Here is a 6,751-nt window from a genome sequence, read left to right as displayed (position 1 = left end):
GGGTAGGTCAAAGTTCAGAATTGAAAAGAGGGCACAACTTGAGGGGTCAGAGTACCATCAATGATGTGATCCTGGAACTCAGTAAAAGATCATTGCATCTCATCAGGTAGAAAAGCCAGAACAGCATACTCCAGAATAAGAAAAGTAACAGAGCAAAAGCATGAAGAAGAGTAGAAGAGACTAGCAAATCTAAAGAATAGATTATATATAAGAGGAGTTAGAAGATGAAAACAAAAATCCTACAAGTGCTTTAGACCTGGAGCAAATCTGACCTGATTAGCATATCCCAGCAGCCTGCATAGGGAACACGGGGAGGTCAGGCCTGCGTTTGCTTCGAAGAATGGAAAAGAGATGATGAAATTAATGCTCTCTGTATTTTCTTGCAAACAATTGGTGCTTTAAATCACGTAGTTTTGTTTCCTACCCTGTTTACGCTTCTTTTTTTCCCCCCTGTGCCAGTAGGTTTGTTGCCACTGACAGGATCCTCCAAATCTGGCTCATTTTCCCTGTGACTGAAACAAAGGTATCTTTGCGATCCAGCTCTCCCAATATTCTGAGCACAGCAGAATTATATTTTTTCCCTGCCTCTTAGTGTCTCACAACAGTTTTCCCTACCTTGAGACTTTATCAGGAGGTATATGAATAACAAGAAAACAACACAATACTCCCCTGCATGCTAACTAGAATAACTGTTCAAAAGTGATTAGGGAAATACATTTGCTTGATTAAAAACAAAAGAAATAAAAGGTAATTTTTATAGATATAATGCAAAAGTCATTTTGTTTCTGGGTTTTGGGGGCTTGATTTTTCGTTGTTGTCAGGTTTGGTTTTGATTTGTTTTTGTTGTTGTTGTTGTTGTTGTTGTTTGAAGGAGGGGGAAGGAGACCACACCTGATTATGCTCATGGGAATCTTGTGGTGCCGGGGATCAAACCCGGGCCTCTAGCACACAAAGCACTATTCTAGCCTGTTGAACTGTTACTTCCCAGCTCCCAGTCTGTCTCTGTAGACTTTAGCTTCCACCCCCAAAACATCCCATTTAGTGTGGGATTTTGTTGATCAGCCGCGTAGCTCTTCTGAGGTTGACTTTACTCCTCCACTTCTTGGATGCACCTGTGGCCTTCACTTCTTGGATGCACCTGTGGTTTCTGGTAGGTCAGCTGGATTATTCAGGATGACAACTCTGAGATGACAGCTAGCTTGTGCTGCTGACTGATTTGTGCTACTTGCAATGCTGGTTGTTGGCTAAGTCAAAAGGTACCTAGACCACACATGTGTCTCATCACTTAGAAGACTCATCGCCTGGGGTCCTTCACAATGTGGATTTGCAAAAGAGTGCAAATCTCACATATGACACCAGCTTGTGTCATATATGTTACTTCTCACTTGCCAAAATACGGCGCATGGCCAAGCCCAGCATCAACATCCAAGGGGAATATATCAGAGTATGGATACAAGAAAGAAAATTTCTGTAAGCATTTTGGAAATTACCACTTCTCTCAACCTTGATGGTATCTGTAGCACAGTAGCACTTGTCCTCTCATTGTTGATCGATTTGCTCAAGCAGGAACCAGTAATATCTCCATTGTGAGAATTGCTGTTACTGTTTTTGTCATATCGAATATGCGCCAGGCTCTGCCTGTGGGTGGGATACTCTGGGTAGCTTGCAGGGCTCTCCAAGAGGGACGGAGGAATCGAACCCAGGTCAACCACATGCAAGGCAATTGCCCTAGCTGCTGTGCTATCACTCCAGCCTTTGATTGTATCATGATAAATATATATACATATATAATTATAGTAGTAATCACTAAAAGCCTGTTTTTATTAATTACTAAAGAAAATAATGATTATAAGAAGGATTGTAGGCAGAATAATGCCCTTCTCCCAAAGGTGTTAATATCATGCTACTACCCTGCTAATATCAGGAAGCTGTGACTATGTTGCTATACATGGCAAAAGAGACTAGATAGGGGCTGGAGTGATAGCACAGCGGCTAGAGCATTTGCCTTGCACGCAGCCAACTCAGTTTCGATTCCCAGCATCCCATATGGTCCCCTGAGCACCGCCAGGAGTAATTCCTGAGTGCAGAGTCAGGAGTAACCCCTGTATATCGCCGGGTGTGACCCAAAAAATTAAAAAAGAGAGAGACGAGATAACTAGTGAAAGGAGGGATGGACAGTTTTCTAAATTATCTGAGTGAACCCAATGTAGACATTCTTCAAAGTAGAGAGGGAGCAGAAGAGAATAGTTAGAATGATTGGGATCATGAAAGAAAAAATTGAAATGTTGGCTGTCTTTAGAGAGATATACAAAGCTAGTTTTGAAGATGGAGAGAGGGACACCATAAGTCAGGAAATATAGGAAGATTCCACTGTCACTGTCACTGTCTTCCCATTGTTCATCGATTTTCTTGAGCGGGCCCAGTAACGTCTCCATTGGAGACTTTGTTGTTACTTTTTTTGGCATATCAAGTACGTCATGGGTAGCTTGCCAGGCTCTGCCTTGCGGGCGAGATACTCTCGGTAGCTTGCCGGGCTCTCCGAGAGGGGCGGAGGAATCGAACTTGGTTCGGCCATGTTGGCTGTGTGCAAGGCAAATGCCCTACCCACTGTGCTATCGCATTCCAGATTCTGAAAAAGGCAATCCAAAGAAAAAGGGTATGGGATCTAGGGCAATGGATTTCACCTAGATCCTTCAAAAAGGAATATAGCCCTGCAAAAACATCTTGATTTTAGCCCAGTGAAATTTGTGCTGGATTTTAAAATGTATAAATATGTGAGATTGTGCTTTATTACTCTTAATCACTAAGATTGTTATTATTTGTTACTGCAGATGAATTTGTTACAGAGAAAAACTATATTCCATAAGAAAAATATTTGTTACACATAAAATTAATGTATAAGAAGAATGCTCACAGACATCATGTTTAGTCAACTACTGCTCCTTCACCATCTCAGGGTGATCAGACAACAGACAACTCCCTGGCCATAAAAATTAGAAGAAAGTTTTATTTCTTATGTCACACCTCTACTGAAACTCAGGAATTAGGTGGATTTTGTTCGCTGTGAGGGGCTTGCTGGTTGGGGAAAATGCTCTCAAGTAATGCTCAGGAGATCTGGGGACCCTGCCAGACGTTTTTAGTCAACCAGGATGATGGTTCAGTGCAAGGGCTGGAGGATTTCATGCTGCTCTGACTTTATGGGGCTAGTCAGGCTGCCCCAACAGCACTCAGGGGCCTCCAGGGCTGAACCTGGCATTGCCTAGTCCAGAGACCCTGTGGTGCTGGGAATGGAATCCAGGTCAGATACATGCTAGGCATGTACCCTAACCACTGTCCTGTCTCCTGACTCCTGTTTTAGTGTTTGGTTTTGTTCTGCTTCATTCTTTTTAAATTGTAGTTTAGGTATCCTGGTTCCAATCTTGACACCCTTTATGATCCTAGTATGCAGTTACTACCCCATCGCCACCATTCAAAAACCTGCTCAAAAGGTAAAGTTCATATAGGATGAGGGTAAGATAGAGGTGACATAACTTTTTGTTTTTAATTTGAAGGATGCAAAGTGGTGGGGACTAAAATCAGAGCCTCATAATGTAAGGTCTGATCTTTACTGCTGAATCACATCCCTGCCAGAACTGACAGTTTTCAATGTCTTTAAAGATAAGGTTTTTATACTGAAAAGAGAATAAGTTGTTTCTCCTTACATACTTCCAAATCTATCCCTGACTAGAAAAACTGAAACCTCTAAAATTTTGAGACTGAAGCATTGGCCTTATTTCAGATTGGACCCAAGATTTCCTCCAACTGGCCTTGAAAATTGTCCTGTGGGGAAAACAAACCTACAAGTCTTTGTCCTGGGCTTAATGAAATTCTGAGGCATTTATTGATCACCTAATATGTTCCCAGCTTCTGAAAGATCTATCAAACAATTACTAAAGGTCACTAAAAAAGCCTGGTTTAAAGGTGTGACAAGAATACAGGCCTCTAGAATTCCAGCCTAGGGCCACTTCTAAAGTCAGCTTAATTTATAATTTATAATTTATGTATGCCTATCTCTAAAAGGATTTAAGTAGAAATTTTCTGGTTAAAATTTTCTAATTTCTTTCTAATCTTAAGTTATTGGCTGCATTTCAACTTCCTTATACTTAATCAAACTTGACTCTATTAAAATATAAATTAGCATTAAAATTTGAATGTCCACATTTAAATTTTGGTTGCAGAAGGGAAACTGGGGACACTGGTGATGGAAAATATACACTGGTGGAGGGATAGGTGCTAGAACATTGTATGACTAAAACCCAATTATGAATAGCTTTTTAACTGTATATCTCATGGTGATTCAAATACACACACACATATGTATATATACATATATATATCCGTAAATGTTGACATCAGTGTAACTCATGTTACTTAAATGACAAAAAAATGCTTTAAAATATACATACACATATATAAACATATATATGTGTATATATACGTAAATGTTAACATCATTGTAACCATATTACTTAAACTACCAAAAAAATGCTTTAATAAAATAACACAACTTGCCTAATTAAAGTAGCACTACAGGGTTCAGAGTGGTAGTACAGCAGTTAGGGCATTTACCTTGCGCACATCTGACTTGAGTTCAACTCTTCATCCCACATGTTTCCCCAAGGCCCTCGAGCACAGAGCCAGGAATAATTCCTGAGCATTGCCAGGTATGGTCTCCCCCCAAATTTTTTTTAATCTATAAAATTAAGTATCACTACAATCTTGCATTAGAATTTCAGTAGTTTAAAAAAAAGTTATCTAATAATCCAAGAATGTTGATAGTGGTTACCTTTGGCATGTCTGTGCATATGGATAGTATTGTGTGTGTGTGTGTGTGTGTTTGTACATGTGGTGGTTCTCAAAAAATTTGTGACACTGTGATTACACTCATGATACCATGTGACTTTTCATCTTGCCATACCACAAGTCTACAGTCTTGGAAATTTATCAGGTGTCACGAACAGCACAATTAAAAATAAATTTAAGAATAATGGGTTTATTTGGCATTATTATTTGTGTTTGTTTTGTTTGAGACACTAATGTGAAAGCATTGCAGGATTGATAAATACATAAACCCAAGCCTAAAAACCTGAAATAATGAGATTGATGACTCTTCTCTGGCATCCTTAGCATGTCCTTGGGAGTTCTATCCTCATTATCCAAGCATCACTGAAAAGCAAAGGTGTTGAAGGGAGATGGACACAGTTGCTGGAAAGAAAGCAAACAAAAGAGACATCCACTGAACTATCTGTATTTCATGCCCATACACTGACCATCTGAATTGAGCCACACAAACATTTATTTTGATGATTTCTTTTTTCAAATTAGTCAAAATGTTGATTTCTAGGATTGTGCTCAAAAAATTTCTTCAGGGGACTGAAACGACAGTACAGCAGGTGGGGCTTTTACTTGGCACATGGCTGACCAGGGTTCAATCTCCAGCATCTTGTGTGGTTCCCTGAATACCACCAGGAGTAACTTCTGAGTGCAGAGCCAGGAGTGACCTGTGAGCATTGCTGGGTGTGACTCAAGAACATATATATTGTTGTGACTTTGCATATATATATATATATATATATATATATATATATATATATATTATGGGCTGGAGCGATAGCACAGTGGTAGGGTGTTTGCCTTGCACGTAGCCAACATGGCCGACCCGAGTTCGATTCCTCCGCCCCTCTTGGAGAGCCCGACAAGCTACTGAGAGTATCTCGCCCACACGGAGAGCCTGGCAAGCTACCTATCATGTATTCTATATGCCAAACACAGTAACAACAAAGTCTCCAATGGAGACATTACTGGGCCCGCTCGAGCAACAGGAGGGCCATATTTAATATATAATATGTTTATATATTTAATATCATATATCACTGTCACTGTATCACTGTCATCCCGTTGTTCACTGATTTACTCAAGCAGGTACCAGTAATGTCTCTATTTCTCCCAGCCCTGAGATTTTAGCAGTCTCTCCTTACTCATCTTTCCCAACTATTCGAGGCTCTTTCAGGGTCAGGGGAATGAGACCTGTTATTGTTACTGTTTTTGGCATATCGAATACACCACGGGGAGTTTGCCAGGCTCTGCCTGTGTGGGCGGGATACTCTTGGTAACTTTCCGGGTTCTCCGATATATATATATATATATACATATATATATATATTTCTCTCTTTGATTTGTTGCCTACTGTCTGAACCCCATCAAATATGTTGTGACAATTATGGAAAATGGGTAGGAAGTGTCTTATGATGTTCCATGCGCCCACAAAGCAGCCTGGAGAGTGGCAGCGGTTGGGTAGTGGAGGTTGGCTGCTGGGACTGGGTCCCTTGGAGCAGGGAGGGCTCTCACTTGCCCCATTCTGGGGCACCCCGAGTGAAAACAGCCTGGCATGGAGTCCAGTGGCATAGCTATGGGAGCCTCATTCTATGCGCCCTTCTTTCACATAGAACTCACAGCTGAATATCATATATAAAGTATATAAATATATACAAATATATATTAAATATATTATGTATATATGCAAAGCCACAACTATAGTACAGTGGGAAGGCGCTTGCCCTACATTCAGCTGACCTGAGTTCAATCCTCATTACCACATACTCTTCCCTAATGTAGCCCTCCCTGATTTTATCCCCAGCACGTCAAGAATTTCCCCCAAGCACTATAAGGAATATAGCCACTGAATAAAGGAAATTTACTTCAGTCCTTCAAC

This window comes from Sorex fumeus, unplaced genomic scaffold (assembly GCF_029834395.1).
Source record: "Sorex fumeus unplaced genomic scaffold, SorFum_2.1 ptg000054l, whole genome shotgun sequence".
NCBI lineage: Eukaryota > Metazoa > Chordata > Mammalia > Eulipotyphla > Soricidae > Sorex > Sorex fumeus.
Note: the sequence above shows the minus strand (reverse complement) of the source record.